The sequence below is a fragment of the Rhipicephalus sanguineus genome, chromosome 3 (assembly GCF_013339695.2).
Source record: "Rhipicephalus sanguineus isolate Rsan-2018 chromosome 3, BIME_Rsan_1.4, whole genome shotgun sequence".
NCBI lineage: Eukaryota > Metazoa > Arthropoda > Arachnida > Ixodida > Ixodidae > Rhipicephalus > Rhipicephalus sanguineus.
The window spans coordinates 232,064,318-232,083,954 of record NC_051178.1 but is presented as its reverse complement, the minus strand read 5'-3'; the positions used below and the strand labels follow the sequence as shown (position 1 = coordinate 232,083,954).

The 19,637-nt window shown below is 46.1% G+C and overlaps 1 protein-coding gene across 2 annotated transcripts in view; it reads left to right on the top strand.

Annotated features, from left to right (window-relative positions):
- Window positions 1-19,637, top strand: part of LOC119388394 (ADAMTS-like protein 5) — an 84,274-nt gene that overhangs the window by 9,595 nt on the left and 55,042 nt on the right. For both annotated transcript variants that reach the window (XM_049413933.1, XM_037656102.2), the window contains exon 2: window positions 19,502-19,573. The gene's annotated coding sequence lies outside the window, so the exon portion shown is untranslated. The remainder of the gene's footprint in view (window positions 1-19,501; window positions 19,574-19,637) is intronic.

Sequence of the window (19,637 nt, the reverse complement as noted above, 5' to 3'; positions counted from 1 at the left end):
ACGCCTTGAATATACTTGTTGTATATTCAACGCATTTTGGTCACTGCTCATTAGTGACGTGAGGGCGCAAGGAATGAACCGACTCGACGCACCTGACGGGCCGCATTGTGGGAGCTCGGCGGAGAAAAATGATAGGCTTTAGAGAAGCTGCTTTCATCCCACGCAAAGTAACACTTCGCGTAGCGAAAATCTCGGTATCTCATCTCAATTGTAACTTCGCAGGTGATGATGCTACAAGCTCAGTGATGTTCACCGTAATGAAATGCAACGCTATTCGCCGGCTTTCCAAATGCAGATCGCCCTTGGTTGAGAAAAAAGTCTGCGCACAACGCGCAAGCATTTACTGATATACACTCTTAATCAGGTGCCGCTTAAAATACTTGATCTAGTCCAGGAAACGGACATTTTTCGTCTGGTTTCCTGGATATAGCCCGCATTTAGCCAGGGCCTGATTAAGAGAGTAGTAACGACAGCTTGTATCCCACCCAACAACAAAAAAATCAAGTATGGCGGACTGCATACGTCACCACGACAACAGTTGCGGGTACTTGTCTATGACTCAGCGTTTTATTAATGCCTGTGCACCCTCCTGCATAATGCTCGTAATGTATCGGGTTAACTGTATAGTTCGCGAAAACTCCTGCAGGGAAGAACATATAAATTGGAGGCTATGTTCTCAGACAAAGCGGGAACATTGCGTTCTCGAACGTATCGTGTGCCGCAAAGTTCTACTGGAGGGTGTACGCTTTATATGCTACTTATTACGGCTAATCTCGCCTCGAATCGCATAAGAAGCTGTACATGTATGGCTCCTATCTGCTTAGAAACGGGTACGCTTGAAGTAGGATCAAATTGAACGGGCATAATATACAAATGCAGCACCCTAAGCAGATTGTATTATTCTACAACTTTACGATGATGACTGGAGGTTGAGAGAGGTACAGCTTATGTGTAGTTCTCTACAACCAATATTTTCGTACACAGGCTTGATCATGTATTAGTCATTGAGGGCAAAATAATTTACTCTAGGTGAGACGTAATCGGATAGATTTTATGAAGTCCCTTTCGATTCATTCATGCTCCTTCTACGGGTCCTTGTAGTTTCACCACCCTAGGCACATTTATGCATGCGTCCCATATTTTGTGTTTTTCTTTCTTTTTTTTACAGGCTGTACAAATGGTTCTTAAATCCCATTCCGCTTTCCTTAGAACGTCTCTGCACACTGCCTAATCGTTTCGTTCAGCTGTGCTTGTTCTTGTGTTTTTTTATATCTTTGACACACACGAGACTGAGACCTGTACGAACCGCCCATCGATTACCCATACTGGAAGAGAAAGCGCGTCAAGATTGTTTGGTCCAAGTCTATAGAGCGCAAAGGAAAAGCATTTCAGGCTTTCGGTCGGGTACGTAATCACACATTTACCAAAGATTGACATAGAAGCATATCTTTAAAAAAAAATGATACAATTCGAAGAAACCACTAGAGCGTCGTCACCAATGACCATGGCAGCTGTATTTGTTCAGGTCTGTATAGATTGAAGGATGGTTTTTTCAGCTGTGTCTTTTTTTCTTTTTAATTATTATTCTTGATGAGGGCAGCGCGAAAGCAATTAATACTAAGGCGAGCGAAACGGACACTGGGCTGTGTCCGCCTCGAGTCGGCTGAGTAATATAGAACGAAATGGTACGCTTCAAACTGCCCGCCTAGTGAATTATACATCAACACCACGTTACTATAGCAAAGATAAGCATGCGCATAGAACGGTATAACTCGCACTGGGCATTCAATACAACGTCGTCAAAGTCGACGCGCTGCAAATGGCTCGTAAAAGGGGTCGCAAACCACAAACCAGTCACGTTCGCGTTATGAATAAACTCCGTCTCTATCGAACAAACGATCAAAAGGAATAGAAAAAAAAACAGTGGCAAAAGCTTCCAGAAAGTGAAATTATCGACAGACGCGCAGGAAACCGTCCTTCAAAACCGCAGTTCTTCCTTCCTTATTTTTTCCCCGAATTATTACGAGATTAGCGCAGGAACGACTGTGCGAGACGTGCTTCGGTGGTGCGGAGGAGGATTCATAGAAGAAAAAAAAATTGGAGGAATAATCTGCATATGGTCCGCGGCTGTGGCGTTGCATTTGCACAAAACACGCTTTCTGTTCCCCGACTCGTCCCGTTTTGTAACGTTCGTTCTTTCTCTTGTCGTTTAGCAGCGCACACAAATCAAAAGCACGCCGGCGGGTTCGAGGTCGAACCAAGTTTGCCGGGAAAAGCGTCGTAGTCGTCAACATACGCGGGATGGACCGAGCCCTCCCGGTCGGACCGATAACAGCGCCGCGAGTTTCGTCGTCGGTTCATTACAGAGATGGTGAGACGCATCGTTAGGCGGCGAGACCTCGCGGCGCGCTGTCTTACGCAGCACGCTACTGAGCGCGCGCCGAATACATTACGCCCCTAAAGGGTGAGGGAGGTACAAGGTGGCAAGGAGCTAGTAATTAGGCGTTAGCCAAAAAGCCTTCTCCTCCTCGCGTCTGTGGGGTCAATTTATGGCCGGATGGCAGTTTTCACTGAGTCTTCCTTCCTTTTTTTTTATTTCTGCTGGTCATTTCTCGTCCGCTGCTTATGTTTCCGGTTCGCGCTGCTGCGGCTATGCATGTCATAGTGCAGGGCGCAGCCGTTTTCTGGGCGGAGAAATATAACCTTCTAAAAAAACTAATTACTGGAGAAAGCGGTGGCTCTGTCACCATTTAGGTACCATGGAAACGAGCGCGAAATTTGTCAGAACTGCGAGTTTGTGACGCCGTGCTTCCATGCGGCCTTCTTTTTTTACGCTCCATGATTTCTCTATTTCAGGACAAACGTGTTTAACGCACGAAGGCACTTAAAGCGACCGTGCAGCAGTATTCCAAGTAGCCATGAAATGGATTCACTAAAGGAACTTATTGCCTCACGAATCAACCGCCGCAAAAAATTTTAGAATCCGGCCAGTACGACAGAGTTAACAAAGATTTGGTCGCACGCTGTAATTGCTTCCTCTCTTCTCCCGCCCGACGAAAGCGCTGGAAGCTACGCAGGGGGGGAGATGGCAAGGGGGCACGACGGTACGTCCGCCGCGCCTCGTGCACTTTGAGCACATTTTCTCTCTCTTCTTTTTTTTCTTCGAACGCGTGGCGTACTTTCAGTGCGATCGTAAGCGCGCGCGCGGGCACGTGGCGGCCTCTCGCGGCGGCCGCAGTAACTACCGCTCGCGTCATGTTCAATCAGCCAATGGCGTGGAACCTGCCTGTGACGCCGTAAGCGTCATTTTTGTCGAGAGAAGAGGAAGCGCTTGTTAGCTGACTTTGCAAATTTACTGTAAATCCCAGGCCGCGTGCTGCGCTATGTTTGGCTCGTGTGTTCTCGGGAGCCTCGACTACCGTTCGGCAGCGTTTTCTGACCAAGCTGAAAAAGTGTTGCTGGGCCCTTTTAAGTTTCAGCGCGCACGCATATTAAGCGCAGTTTTCCCGTAATATTTACGCAACATTTTGTAAAGAATTAACTTACCTTCACAAAGGCGTTTGAAACTAGAGCGACAAAATTTAAGCCTAGATTTCACGCACGTTACATTAATGTCTCATGACGGTTGAAACGCCAATTTGCAGATCCTGTAGACCCTGGTGCCACAGATTCGTGCAGTAGCTTTAACGCGATAGTGTTAAAGAGGTCTTGTCGCAAAATTTGAATATCCGCGTCGGCGTCTTTCGCGATGGATGAAATCGCGATGGATGAAAATAGTAAAAATTTATGGGTCCGAGCCGGAATCGAACCCAGGCCTTCTGCGTGACAAGCAGGTGTTCTACCACAGCGCCACGCCCGTGCTTGAAATTGCTTATAACGTATCGCCATATTAAAACAAACGAAGAGCGGTCTCACATTTCGCAGTATAAGTAGTGTCGTAATTGTCGGTAATTTTGTTTTACTGTAAAACGGGGGTGAATTCCTTCAGAACCTAAATAAAGTCTTTTTTTTTTCATCTATCTATCAACAATCGGCTTGTATGAAATTTGGCCGATTCATAGATGAATAATGAACAGCACTCTTTGCACGATATCTTATATACCGTGCACTCCTAGGTAGTGCTGACGTTGAAAAGGGTCCCTATCACGCGAAACGCCTCTTAGAACGTTTATATCCGGAAGCCCTAGAAACTACTTTAACCCTATACTGCAGAGATATAGGCGCTTAAGAAGCTCTGCGGTGTTTCACCAGACATAACCAGGAATCGAAACCACAAAATTCGCACAATACTCTGAAACTTCGACTCTCACAGGAAACGCCCCAAACATTCTCGCAGTTCTTTTGATATGGTCTGTATTCTAAGGGCGTCTTCCCTTTCTCCACATTCCCTACTTAATTCAAAAGAAAGGTTGAGGTGCTCGTCCTATCCACTGTAGTGTCGTACACTTTGATAACCTTCGTGATTTTTAGCATTTCATACACCGTTTGGCTTCTCGCAATTGCTTAGGCGTTTTCTCCTGCGCGGCAGGTATACGGCTCCAACACTGCGGTGCATACTATACAGCACAATCAAATGCGTTAACATACCTCGCACCAGACCACATGGGCTGTGGTCTAGAATTTCAATGGTTTTCAGAGTAATCTACAAGGAGTTTTCAGTTGTGTTTCGCCATTTTTATCGCAAAATCTTCTTGGTTAGGATCTCGTTTTTTAATGACAGCAGTGAATAAATAAGCAATTACAACGTCCAGCTCAGTTTATTCCTCTTTTAACCGTGACCATAGGACGGAAGGAAACAGAATAAGGAGAAGGCAGGGAGGTTAACCAGAAACACTTCCGGTTGGCTACCCTACACTGGGGGATCGGGGAAGGGGGATACCGTGACCATAGGCGTGCGAACAAGAGGAGGAGAGGGGAGGAAAGGAAAGAAGGGCGGCACTTTGCCACATCCCCCCCCCCCTAATACCTCGTCATTGCAGCACGTTCTGATGGCAACAGCCTCAGGGGGGTGCGAAAGAGCGGGGTGGCGCTACTGTGGGACACCGCCACCCTTAATCGGGAACCTTGCGCACGTACATCTATGACTGTGACTCGCAGAGCTGTTTTTGGGTTACAGTGCCGAAGAAGCCGGTAACTACACACAGAGCAACAGCATCAGTCACAATTACTGCTCCCCATTGCCCCTAAGCAGTTGGCATTTACAGCGAATAAAGAAGTGCGCTTATTCGTGCGTTTTTACATTCGTACAAGATTCCTTTAGCGCCTCGCTGCGCCAAAGTGTAGCGCTTAACAAAGGGAAATGGTAAGAATGCGCGTGTGCGCGTGTGTGAGAGAGAGAGAGAGCGAGAGAGAGGGTTTAGGCAACGCAGAATACACTGAGCTCTCTGTACCAGCTATGCTGCGAATCGGTGAATTTTTAAAGCCAACGCCGGAGCCTTCTACGAAGCGGCTGAAAACGGCGTAAGCATTGCAGAAAAGCTCGTTACATGCAATTGGCGCTATTTCCGGCTTATTTCTTTTTTCTTTTTGTGATTGGCTTGACCTCCTTGGCGAATTCGGCGCAGCCAACCGGTTAATCTCCTCGCGTCTCTTTTGTTTCCTTACCTCATTGTTCGCTTAGTCGCTTTAATTAAAAACGGCACGCAACGCCTGAAGCACGAGCTAAGCTACAGGACGCTCTGCTAGTGACGTGAGCTCTTTGTTTACGTACAAACAGGCGGAATTGAGCTTAAGTAGCTCTTGTGTCGGAAAGCAGTCAGCGGGCTTCCTAAACAACGCGTCGAGCAAAACACACGCTTTATCGATTGTTGTAGGTTTGTTCGTAACGCTTGATGGAAGTTCCGATGTAGAAACACAGTACGCGCTGGAATAACAAGAAAGGATTTTCTTTTTTTTTGGGGGGGGGGGGGGGAAGAGGGTATGAAGGTTTCACGCGTGCAATGAACAAGCTCGTGGTGTGCCTTTTTTTTTCCTCTTCAGAAGTTAGAAATCATTAGGCTCTATATTCACAGATGTTTTCGCAAAGCGCGCGCATGTGTAAGCCTAATTCTTGGGCATTCTACGTCCTTCATGGTGTTAAGGATTTTAGTGGCAAGAATAACGAGTAACGCGCTTGTTTCACTTCCAACCACTTCCGGTCGAGCGCCTACTTCCGGTTTTCCGTATATTCGTAAAAGGTCTTCTAAAGTGTAGGAATCGATTGTTCTGGTTTAAGCGAAGAGTTATTCTGGATACATATGTTATCGGTGCATAACTTCACACAAGATAAGGGCCAATTAACTGTCAGGATAATTAAAGAAAATTAATCGAGTTCATTGAAAAATTGTGAGCAGCTGAAATCGTTGCGGCACCTGGCGGATCAAATCTCAACCACGCGCTTCTTTCAACGTGGCCTCTGAGATCCGCTTCAGCAAACTGGTACGAAATCTATGGTTCTGATTCAAGTCTGCAGTCATACTGAATGCATACGATAGCGTAGCATAACTGCACTTAAGATAAGGGCTACTTAACTTTCGGGATAATTATTGAAATTATTTGATTCAGTTCATCAAAATATTGTGTAGACACGAGTTGCGAGTAGCGAACGGACGAAGACAAATGAAGAGAGCGAGAGAGAAAGAACGCCACTCTGCGCTTATTCGCCACTAAAAGCTTCATTCCGAAAGGAATACTCAGTTCATACATACGGACAATATGCCAACTGCGCGAACAGCCTGTCGCAACGTTGCCGTCTGGGCTCGGTTAGTATATGCGCAGTTGAATATATCTCCGGTGTATCTACGAACCAAATTTTTTTTTAGCATTTCAGTTGCGTGCAGGTGCTCGTCGCAGTTCACGTGATTGTGTTCTCGTTGGTTCTGTTACCCCAACCCGTAGACTAAGAGCGCGTTAAGAAAAACGCAGCATGCTGCCCGGAGATATTGAACTGAGTATAGTGTTGACAGTGGTGCTCTTGGGTGACCTTGTAAGGGCCAAAATTACGCAAATTCGAGACTTCTCCGAATAGCACCAAGTCTTTGCCCTATAGCCTCTTTATGCGAGCCAACGGCTTGCTCTTCAGAGCACAGCTCTCCGTGCTTCTAATATAAGCTCAGTGTCTTAACTTTCTAAGGTTGTAGACTGGCATGCCAGATTAAAGAACTCTTACTGACAACTCCTAACGTTCTCATCTCGATACAGTATAAGTGTAAGTGCATCAACTGTTGTCGCGTGCTAAATTCCGTACACTGATAGAACGTACACTGATAGAACGCCGACTACTGGTGCAGTACAAATTCATTATAAGCGTTGATCCCTCAAATGCATACAACTTAAGCACTTCAAATAACTCTCGTATTTACATATAAAACTCAGTGCGCGAAATATAAGTGCGCTTCGCATAAGAAAGCATTCGGTGGTGAATATGTCTCTAGTGTTAGATTTTGCTTTTTCAGGGTTATTCACTTTTCCTCAATGCATAAACGGTTCTAAATCCAAGGCACGGTAGTGCTTTCAGCGTTTCTCTACTCTTAAGACTAACACTAAATGAATAAGGAGAAATGCCGCGTATACGTGCTGGTTAAATCATGTCGAAGTACTGGATACGACGAGATGGTATAGAATGTACTGTCCAAAGCTCGTTATGAGGAGGTCTTTACTATCTACCACGCCAGATGCAGTTTGCGCCAAACGGTGCGACCTTAGCGATGCAAAGCGCAGTGGCCGCGGCATCAAGAAGGTCGTAAACGCGGGCTACGGTCCTCCTCCATCAAGCCAGGCCACGAATGGCGTCTCTCATCGCTCGCAGTTTCACGACCGTCAGGGACATCATCGCTGCGACGATAAAGGGAAGCCGCAAGGCTGACTTTCTTCGAGTTTGAGCCTACAATAAAAAATTGGAAATGTGTGCCCGTATAGCATTCTCTCTTTCATCCCCGGCAAGGCTATAAAGCAAACTGAAACCACGAGAGCGAGCGAGTGAGAGAAAGAGAGAGATAAAAGATGGTGGCAGTAATGTTAACCAGAATTGCCAGAGTCTCTGGTTGGCTGCCCTACACCAAAGAAAAAACGGGGGGGGGGGGGTGTTAAAAAAGGAGAGAGAGGAACAAAGAAAGAACTTAAGGCTTTGTTATTGGAATAATATGGCAAGTTGAGCCAGTCGGTGCGCATTCATTTTCTGATGAAAACAGCGCGCGCGCGCGCGCACGCACGCACGCGCGCACACACACACACACGCGCGCACACACACACACACACACACACACACACACACACACACACACACACACACACACACACAAAAAGCGTAGAAAGAGAAAAAACACACAGCGCTGTGTGTCTTCCTCCTCTTTCTTGTCTGCGTTATTTCGTGCGCTGTTTTCCTTCAGAAACTGAATTCGTTATTGAAAGTTCGCAGTAAACTTGGCTCTAGGGAATTAGCGCTAACGAGCTTCAGTTTAAATAATTATCAGTGCGCCCCGTACACATTTCTTGTCGCAAACCATGCATAGCATTCCCGTTTACTGTTAAGTCGATCATTTGTTTTAAGTGTTCTAACTAATGTAGTAGGAAAGTGTGCCTAGCCATACCTGTTAATAAGCACAGTGTTGCGCCCCCAAGCACACCTGCCATGGATCCCGCGGTTTTCGTAAACATTAATAATTCGTGCTCGTTCAACGCTCTTATAAACGTTGTGCCATGTTATGAAAACTGGGAGAGCGGTGTGCAGTAGCTGGTCTAATGCGCGCGTTAAGTCCTCTTGTAAACATTGTACGCAGGCAGACGACGTGTATGTACTGCACTAACAGTCGTGAGACAGCACTGGAACAGCGGTTGTTTACAGGATTAAACGAATACTTTGAGAGGCGCTTCGCACATAGGCGAGTTTGGTTAGGTGTGCCGCATACGTGTAGATAAACCGGTTTTGGTTGGCCATATCTGCGACGTTCGAGTAGCACACGTGTGTGCGTCGAAGGAAACTTTTCTCGACGAAACTGCGACCGAATTCGTCACGTTCTGTACATGCATGTTCAATTTGAACATCGTTGAAAATGCCAAGGGAACGTTCACTTAGCCGATTCACACAGTGCCTGGGACACGCATACTGTGTACTTCCTTTTCTTCACCTGAAAAGAAGCCGCGATATCCGGAACATCGTTGCTTCCTGGGTGGAAACTGACGTGCGTCGCGTGCTTAAGTGCAGGAAAGCCCACAACACATAATGGCACACACTACGTCGTGTCGCATGTTGTTTTCGTCTATACAATTCTTGCTTATTATTTTTTGTCTAGTCAGTTCACTGCTTCTTGCACTGCAGAATCTAGCGCCCTAATCTTCTCGCTGCGTGGCAGCAGTTGCAATTAAGCTTAGTAAAAATACAAAACATGAAGCTCGGCAAAAAAACAAATGACACTCCAGGAGCTTTACCGGGGATTTAGGCTGATCGGCACAGCGCTTAGCACAACGACAACTGCCGGGGATAAGCGAGGACAAAAGCGTGGCGTAATGGGGGAAGTGCGACGCGGTTCATCGGGCATCTTTTTTTTTTTTCCTGACAGTATTGCTGTCTTTGTCCTTGGTGATTACCGGCGACATATCTATTCCTGATTCGTCTTTTCTCCATTCACCTGACAGGCACCTCCAGCGCTAAGCTTTAGACAAAGGCTGCTCGCTGTCCGTATTATCAGTGAGAAAGAAGGTCCGCTCGCTGTGTATAATAGAGCCTTGTATTGCCACCAGGACAGCTCGTGGTAACTCGTCTTTCGCGCAGACAAAAACAAAATGGCGCTAGAGACATCTATAGACGTTTCGAGTGTCGTTGTTTCTGCCTGAAATACAAGCACCATCTACGCAATAATGTTTGTGCTTTTACGCGCGAAAATCACGATATGATAATAAGGCACGCCACAGTAAAGGGCTCCAGAAATTTCGACCATCTGGTGTTCTTTAACGTGCACTGACATCGCACAGTATACGGGCCTCTAGCCTTTCGCATCCGTCGAAATGCATCCGCCACGGCCGGGATCGAACCGGCGACCTCCGCATCAGTTGCTGAGCATCGCAACCACGGTACCAGCAAGGCGGACGACCGCAGTCCACTTGATTCGCACTTTTGGATCATAAAGAGCTGGTGTTTTTTATGGTACCAAAAATAAATTCTGATGTTTAACGTTCCTGAAATATAAATTGGGCTATGTTTTATGCAACATTTATTATAAAGCATCCCTCCTAACCAAATATGTGCAAAATTAATCCCAAGCCATCAGACTGGTCTTGACCACCTGCGTATCTTCAACGTGCACTGAAAGTACGGTACACGGGCGGTTTTCTGATGCCAGCCTTATCAGATTGCGACCGCCACGGTCGGGAGACGAACCCAGCACCTCGCTTACAATGGCCGCCGAGCCACCGCGACAAGCATGGTGGAATATAGACACACCGAATAACATACAGAGTAATCATTGTAATCAAGGTTGTGAGCTGAAACCGCCAGAGCAACAACTGCCTCTTTTCCTGAGATATCAATGTCTTTCTTTCCTCCTTTCTCTCTAACAAACCAGATGTTCCAATTCCGGTCAACTTTCCTGCCGTTCCCTGACCGGTATCCCCCTCCTTCTCCCGCTTTCTCTTTCTTTCTATTTCTCTCTCTCAATGTGTGAGGGTATCTATTGAAAGATTAGTTTTCTTCCTGAGACGGAATTTTATGGGCCATCATGAGCGTACATCATAAAGAAACCGGCTGAGAGCTCCATCGGAGTTACCTTAGAATAACAGACTTCGGTAGCAAGTTGAATCTTATGCAAATTCGTCGACTCAGGACTGCTTATACACCGCCACGTTCAAAGCGATTGCACCAAGATTAACATGTTACCATGCGTCGTAACCTATTGAAAACAAAATGCTATCGTGCTTTCACAAGCTGCGCGGCAGGCTCCCGTTGTACGCGATACGCATCGGGTATAAACGTTAATGCAGCGCATCACGATCAGAATCAAAGACGCGCGCAGAGCCCTTCCTATGCACGGATCAGAGTCCCTACACATCGTAATGCCTGAATTCAGTTGCTGGCAGAACGTCCAACTTTCAACGATTATAGCTGTTCGCTGCTTAATATACTTCAGCAATGTAATCCTGTTATAATATGGGCTTAAATATATATTTTTCGTTTGTTTTTAGGAGTTCGCTAGCTTCAAGTATGTACTGGGATCACAACGCATGATGGTATAAATACTCTTATTCACGGTGCTAGAATGCTGTGTGCACACCTCGTACTCAGCGTTTGATGTTATGTGCTGGGTCTTCTTTTCCTCTGCTCTGTGCAGCCTTAATATCGGTTTTCATGACTACTACAACTACTACTACTACTACTACTGCTGCTGCTGCTAAGAAAGGGAAATTGACAACCACCCGTTTGTAGCACGAAGCAACAAGGAAATCTACACGGAATTCTCAGAAAGAAAGCTTCTTAGTTGCCGAAAAATTCGTCCTGGTACGGGGGTCGAACCCGGGACCAACGCCTTTCCGGGGCGGTCGCTCTACCAATTGAGCTAACCAAGAAACTAGCAAATAGCAGCGCGAGGGCGAATTCATCCACAATTCGAAGTACATGGATGCATATTATTACAAATCAGTTACGCGGAACTGATTTTCCTTTTTCAACCCTTCCGTCACATTGCGCGTTTCCGCAGAAGTGATTTGCAGCACAACTACTACTACTACTACTACTAATACTACTATTTCTACTACTACTACTACTACTACTACTACTACTACTACTACTACTACTACTACTACTACTACTACTACTACTACTACTATCACATGCTCTAACAACATCGTCGAAGGGACGATTGGAGAGTCTGTAATAATTTCTCCTCCACTCACGGACTGAACGAAACAGGCATAGAGCTGTGCCCACGAGGCGACGAAATTCTCTCGGTCTGACTCAACCTAACTTGCAATAGCGATTCCCTTCTGCATTATACTGCCCATGCACGACTTGCCGTGCACGAAAAGAGGCGCGAAACGCCATAATCACGATCGTCGTAGTGTTTCCTAACAGAACCAAACCTATCAGTAGAAAATAAAAGGTAATACTGTGCGACGATGTAACGGCAACGATACTGGGGGGACAGTCCGTCACTTCGTTTTCTTCTTTTTTTTTTCTAGCCCGTTCCACGAAACCTCACACTGCCCCTTTTCGCAGGCGCCGAACAAACGCGGTTGGTCCGCTTCTACCGCCGCTGTAAATTGCCCGCAAAATTTTTACGGCTCCCGGGAGGCTTCATAAAAGTCAACCCGCGGTGGTAGAAAGGCACGAAGAAAAAAAGAAAGAAAAAGGTGTCTTCGGTTTCGAAGCAAGCACAGCGACTGTAAAGGCAGAACAGTAGAAGCGGGGGAAATTACAAAAAGAAAAAGGAGACAAGAGACTTACAATCTCAAAGCGGCACACCTTAATAGTAAGAAATGAAAAGTAAACGTGTGGAGTGGGGTGGGAGCGGGGTGAATGGAGTTCGGAGCAAAATGAGAATCTTGCAGGTTAAAAAAAAACAACAAAGGAGCTGAATGGACACAAAAGCGGCACGGCGAACGGAGGGACATCCCGTGTAGAAAAGATGGCAAGCCGTTAGGGTTGTTAATCGCCCGGGCGTTCGTGCTTCGTCGCGCAGTTCGAAGAGCTCCGATGTCGTAACGACGAGACCGTGGAAAGTGCTCAGGAGCAATTGCGAAGCAGAACAGAAATTCAATCCCAATTCAAGGACGACATTGTCAGCTGTGGAAGGACTCTCTTTAATAATATTAATAATAATAAAATATATTTGGGAAAAGTGTGCCAGGCTGCAGGCTATACACGAGACGAATGTTCTGATGATAAGTAATGCATATTTCACTCCGAGTTCGCGCCGTATACCTAATGTACATTTAACACGGCTACTTGATTGTCTGACGAAGCCAGTGATCCATACGCGCTCCCTCTCAACTGAAAGAGTTCCGCATCTGTTCTCAGGGTTACAGAACTACCCTTTATACTAAAGTTGTACCGTGACTTCCTGTATGCAGATTTGAACGCATCGCACGTAGCCTGCTCTTAAAACCTGTCTTCCATTTGACAGTCAGGCATATCTCGATGTGATTCAAAGGTTTACCAAAAGGAAGAGGATGCCCAGGACACACGCAATACCTAATAGGGCTACAACATTGCAGGCACTTAATGTGAGCCGCGTTACGTGCTCGAAACTAAATTTTTTTAGCAAAGTGGTGGCGGGAAGCATTAACGCAATAAAACACTATGCGCAACATCTCTTTTCGATTCATGCAGCCAGCATCAGCGTTTGTATACAAACGAAGTTGGTTCGCCATTGAAAACCCGTTTATTGACGGTTGCCATGGCGCAGCCATATGTATATACGCGTGAACGAGCTCGACAGGCAGGCGCTATATTATTGAGCATGTAGGGTCACCTTGCGTGACGTAAAAAAAAGAATAACACATGAATAAATAAAGAACACGTCTTTTCATACAAATGTGAGCGAAACAAAATAGCACTTCAACACCACATCGAAAGCACGCGCCAGTTGCAGTTGCTATATTCAAATCTCTCTTTCTCTTACTGCACTGGTACATAGGGAGACCACCGTTCATTGTTAGTACATGCGTGTAATACAATCGAACGGTAAAACAGACTCGTATGTTGTTGTTATCATGGATTATATATTAATCAGAGAAGCGGAGACGTATAAGTGAAACAGCGGCATTCTCCATTAACTCGGTGGCGCGGCACCATTCACTCTATGCTTACAACAAACAAACAAACAAACAGCCAAGCAAACAATTGAAGACACAAACGGGGTGCGCCACCGAGCAAGGCCGCCAACGTATTTCCGCACAAGCGTGCAGAAAACTTTATATATAATCTTCTCGGCTTACATGCGGGCACGAGGACCATCACGCCATGTCCCGAGGCGCACGAGGCTGCGTGAATCATTGGCGGCCAGGCCAACCGCGGTCACCATTAGCGTGTATTTCTCTCTCCTCCGCGGTTTGCACCGCGTTGGGCCAAACGCCAGTGCCGGCCGCTTTCGGTAAGAATAATGAATTCAGACAGGCAGAGGAGGTAGCGCGGGACGGGTATGTAGGCGCAAAAGCAGAACTGCTGCACCCGCTCCCGTCTTCCTCCATTACTATTTACGTACGGACCGTCTGTCAAGTTCTTTGCACTTGCGTTTGTTTCGCCTTATTCGGCTCTCGCGTGGCCGAGTTCCCGCATCCGTGGCATTCATTACTCTGCTTCTTGCTTTATTGATTCGCCGCCGACTTGGCAAAAGGAACTGCCCTTGTTCTCTGCACTGTTTCAAGGGCCCTGCCGCGGCTTGTAGGAGGCGTTTCTTGGAAGCAAACGCCGCGTGTCCAAGTTTATAAAAGTATGAAGCATAGTTACGCAATTAGATTTGGTGGTACGACCACTGCCGCCGACGTACCTTGCGGTGGAGCGGAAAGGAAGGATAAAGGATTTATTAACTGTTTTACTCGATGTCGTCACACCGGCCAAAGACAATCTATGCCGTCTCCTCTTTGTGCTTTTTTGTTAATATTAGCTCGTTCTTGTTTAGTTTCTCTCGAAAATAAAAAGCAAACGATATCGCTGACACGAAATGTGACTTGTTCTCGAGCTTTAGAAGACTGTGGGCGTAGGCCAGTTGGTGAATGATGATTAAAAAAGGTAACCATAAAGCCACACGGCACACAGACTGCTTCGTGCTGTCTCTTTCTGTACCCGAGTTGTTTGCCGTTACCTTTCCTAATCATGTTCTTGAAACAATGGCCTCTGAATGAGCGGATTGATTGATTGATTGATTGATTGATTGATTGATTGATTGATTGATTGATTGATTGATTGATTGATTGATTGATTGATTGATTGATTGATTGATTGATTGAGTGAGTGAGTGAGTGAGTGAGTGAGTGAGTGAGTGAGTGAGTGAGTGAGTGAGTGAGTGAGTGAGTGAGTGAGTGAGTGAGTGAGTGAGTGAGTGAGTGAGTGAGTGAGTGAGTGAGTGAGTGAGTGAGTGAGTGAGTGAGTGAGTGAGTGAGCGAGCGAGCGAGTGAGTGAGTGAGTGAGTGAGTGAGTGAGTGAGTGAGTGAGTGAGTGAGTGAGTTTATGCTGAATGAACCCCACTCCTTGTCTGATTAGTAATCTGGCTGTCGCACTACTATGGCTCCATAACACCTCTAGTGTAACAAGTATTCTCGGAGCAGGAGCTTTATTGTGTTCACTATCTATTGACATGAGGCAGAAGTGACAAGGACTCGTAGAAGTGTCCGTGCACTACAGCTCAACGTCATAACAGTAAGATTGTTGTACAGCAAGTAGCCCTTATTTATATATTTATTTATTTATTCGAGCGTGGCATATTACAGTCGCGAATCGTAACGTGATTCTTGTTATCTCTGTATGCAGCTCTCGGATAGACCATGAGTTGAGAATGTTGGAGTTTTTCAGCTACGGACATATGTGGGCCGATTTAGAAATAGTTGAGCCGAACGCATGCACAATCGCAGCAAGATAACGAAAAGAAGAGGCACACCCGGTACGTCTACGCGAGCTTTCGCGGCTTTGCGCAGAGCGCTGCAATACAGCGACAGTTGTCTAAAGCTTATGTGGCAGAAAAGAAAGCGGCTGCATTCCAAGGGACGTGCGTCGACGTTTTCAAACGGCGCTTTCGAGAGGCGGCATCCCATAGTGACAAATGCAATTCGCGCGGCTCTGATGCGGCGGCAAAATATGTCGCGCGGCCTGCACACGTGAGAATTTCAGGCCACTGGGGCTTTCAACGTGGCTCTCGATGCATCGGCGATGCTGGACAAAAAACTTCCCACGCGTGCCTTTAGCATACTCCTATACTGCAAAGACGTCCGATTCAATTTTCTTTGAGGTATCGATTCTTTCACGACAACTCTTCCTTCAGTGTTGTTGCCTGGTATTTGCGTCAACCTGCGGCGGTGGCGCCTTCAACTTGCAAATCTGTCTCCTTCTCTCTCCTTTTAGTTTGCTGGTTTCAGCGGTGGTGCTCTTGACATCAGACGCCGCTCAGTTTTTGTCCATTAGCGCACTTCGCACGTAGCTTTTCGTTTTCTTTTCCCAGAACACACTTGAGCGTGCCACTTCTGGCGCGCCGCGTTCAACGCGGCGCACGAAAAATCGATAGTGGTGACACGTCTCGGTTCGAACAGCGAACACCACAACTTATAACAGCTCCTGAATGCCAGTCATTGGAGCCTGCCTTCAACCTTCTTGGAGTTTTTTCCGCCCGTCAAACTATGTCTCAAAGTTTCTAAATGTACGTTCACGGCGTAAATTGAGCTGCGAAAATATGGACTCAGAGCTCTCGGTCTTCTATGTGTGTACTGTATATGCAGAGAAACGGCACTTCTCACCCACTGCCGCCAATAGTGCGAAAGGATATTGAGCGTTTCGTGAGCACATTTTTCTAAGCGATTATCACTAAGTACGAATGCAGCTATGTTGCGATTACGCTGTGGGATGTTACCGCCCTTAATTTTTTAACTGCCTTAAAACACGTTTTAACATGCGCGTTTTTGAAGGGGTAGCAAGAGTGATGATAATGCGTCATGTGCATCAATATATACATCGCTTATAATAACCTACAGAACGAGTGTGTCATGGTTGCTTGGTCAGAGGATTACATAATTGTCACTTGTTTACAGTGGACCACTGGTAGTACAGTGTGCTCAAAGTATTTCCGTCAGTGCCGGGAGGACTCATTTCTTTTGACAGACATACGCCATGTTGAAGTGTTATGCCACCTTACTTTAAAAAAAAAAAACTGCGTCTTTCCTCCCAAACCGTTGTCAAAAAAGCTGGAGAAGAGTGAAACTTAAAATTTATTTCTTTCGCTTAATGGGCAAAAAAAGCGAAATTCGGCGGCTTTACATGTCACGACCATGATATGATTATGATACACGCGGTAGCGGGGAATTTCAAATGATTTTTTACCGCCTGGGTATTTTTTAACGTGCGCCTAAATCTAAGTAAGCGGACGTCCCCGCACTTCGCCCCATCTAAACGAGACCACCGTGGCCGGGAAGCGAACCCATGTCCTCGAATTGAGCCGCGCAATAGCCCCTAAGCTATGTCTTGTGAGGGAACAGCGCGGATGTAAAACGAAGACTTCGTTTTACATCCGAGCTGTTCTTTCACAAGATGTACGGTCACCAACTCGCGCAAATATGCATCCTCCTAAGCTATGTTCCTCGGCGGGTATAACAGGCAAACGTTACCAGGACACATATCACGTGGCGGAAGTGATCAGCCGACATTTACACGTGTCAAAACATTGGGTTTTTTTTTAGCTTAGGAGCATGCATGTAGACTGACTTGAACTCGCTGATTGCTCTTCAGAAGTTTCTATTTCCCAGTTGTCAGAACCACCTGGATCGAGTTCCTTCGACAAAAGGGAACAAAGAAAAAAAGAAAAGTTATCCGAACTGCGCGGAGCATCCCATTCCAAGTATGCACTGCGGGGTTCAGAAGCACAGCCCACATGCCAATTGCGCGTTCCTCGCAGGCATGTATGAAATATCAAGTTTCGAGCGAAGCGCCCAAGCAGCGCTCCCTTTTTTATTTATTTGTTTTTTTTTTGGTGAACTGAAAAGCGTATTTCCTTCAAAGTCGCGAAGAGCTTCCCTTTCGATCATCGTAACGCGACCGAAAGAAACAACTGCATATCGTCGCTTACACTCAGCCTTTGAGTCTCGCCCAAGGCACGTCAGCATCACGGAATCGACGTTTGTTGCTTCTAAAATCGCCTACGAGAAAAAGCTTAACTCGGGAAGCGAAACGAGCCGAAAGTGTGGCAAGTTACGCAAAACAGACCGCCAAGAGCGAAATACGAGTGAATATTCAACACAACGGGCAAAAAGCACTCGTGCGGTTTCGCAAAGAAGATCACTTTGCTCTCGTCTCATAAAAGCGAAATTCGCAGCACTTTCAATGATGTGTCACTCATCGCTAACATCGCAGCGCGCATCATGAATAATTTCCTATCACACTGAGCTTTTCTACATCGAGCTCCGATGCTTTCAAGGAGCGCAGGCGTGCTTAGCGCGATGTCAAACGTGAGATATCGTACATACTTGAGTAGGAGTTCTTTGTACTAGTATTATAAAAAGGGCATGGTGGGTGAGTCGCGCACCGCATTGCGCACATTCGTACCACCCTGAGAATATGCGCAATACTGGTGTGTAAGTCTATTTGAAGGTGTAGCTTTTAAACCTTTTTACTGATACCGATACATATCCCTACCCTTTTCAACGCGTATTCATTGTGCCTGCCGCAGCAAAATATAACTCCTTCTGCTGAGATTCAAATATATCCGATTCAAGGATGGTCTTTTTTTTTTGTATAAGTCTTCCCTTTCTTGCGCACAAGTTTATCTTACACGATAACTGATGTACGCAATATTTTCGTGCTACTAAGTCTTGTATGTAAAACGTAAAACCATGCAAAAGTGCTTTTTCTCTAATATTTTGAATTTAGTCAATAGAGCAGGATCTTTTAGGAAGAAATGCACAGAAATAATATTTGGGGTTTAACATGCCAAAAACACGATATGATTATGAGGCACACCGTAGTGGAGGGCTCAGACAATTTCAACCATCCGGTGTTAAGTGCACCTGCATCGCACAGTATACGGGCCTCTAGCATTTCGCTTCCATCGAAATGCGACCTCCGCGGCAGGGATCGAACCCAAGGGCTTCGGGCAAGCAGCCGGTAACCGTAACCACTGTACCATCGAGGTGGACGAAATGCGCAGAAATCGGCGTGAGGCTCGTCAATTCATCCAGTCACCTTACTCTAAGAACAGCACAGAGCCAAACAGACATGTAATACGAGCATACTGTCCAAAACTGAAGACTCGATAATGCACAATAACCGCTAGGGCAGATCTAAAAGGCTAGCGTTCAAATGGTTTTCCGGACTATGCTGTGACGCACTCGTGGAGGATCAGCCTTCTCCTCATGCTTTCCAGAAGCGATTGCAGGATCAATAGTGTTCTATATCATTTCGTCTACTTCATTGGACACCGAGTGCATGATAGAAAAGTAGCACCCGTGGCTTCGAAACTCCATGCAGATAACGTAGGAAAGATTGAATGGCTTCGGCGTTTGTGCCATCTGTTTGTGTCCGCGTAAGTTTGTGCACGAGCTTACGCGGACGACGCATACTCGTCGTTCTAAAATGGATCACCTCCAGCCCCCTCGCTTGTCGGTCATTTTAAGCAAACTAGTTGGAAGTCAACCACTCTTCAAATACGCGTTGATATTTTGATGTTACTCATCACTGCTGTATTATTGGGGAGGTGATCACAACGGACTTGAAGCGTAGTTCGTTTTCTGTAGCAGTGTATACGTAGTGTTATTTGCCACTTCAAAATTTTTGTGTTTCCTGCGTCACCACTTGTCCATTCAAATTGCCCGTTTGTTGCCATTCACGTTTATGCAGGCTCTGTACAACATGACGGATCCATGGTCCGCGTTTACCACTTGGTTTCTGATTGGCCCGTCCCGTCGTGAGGTAAGCGATATTGAAGTCCTGTGGTTGATGATATATATATATATATATATATATATATATATAT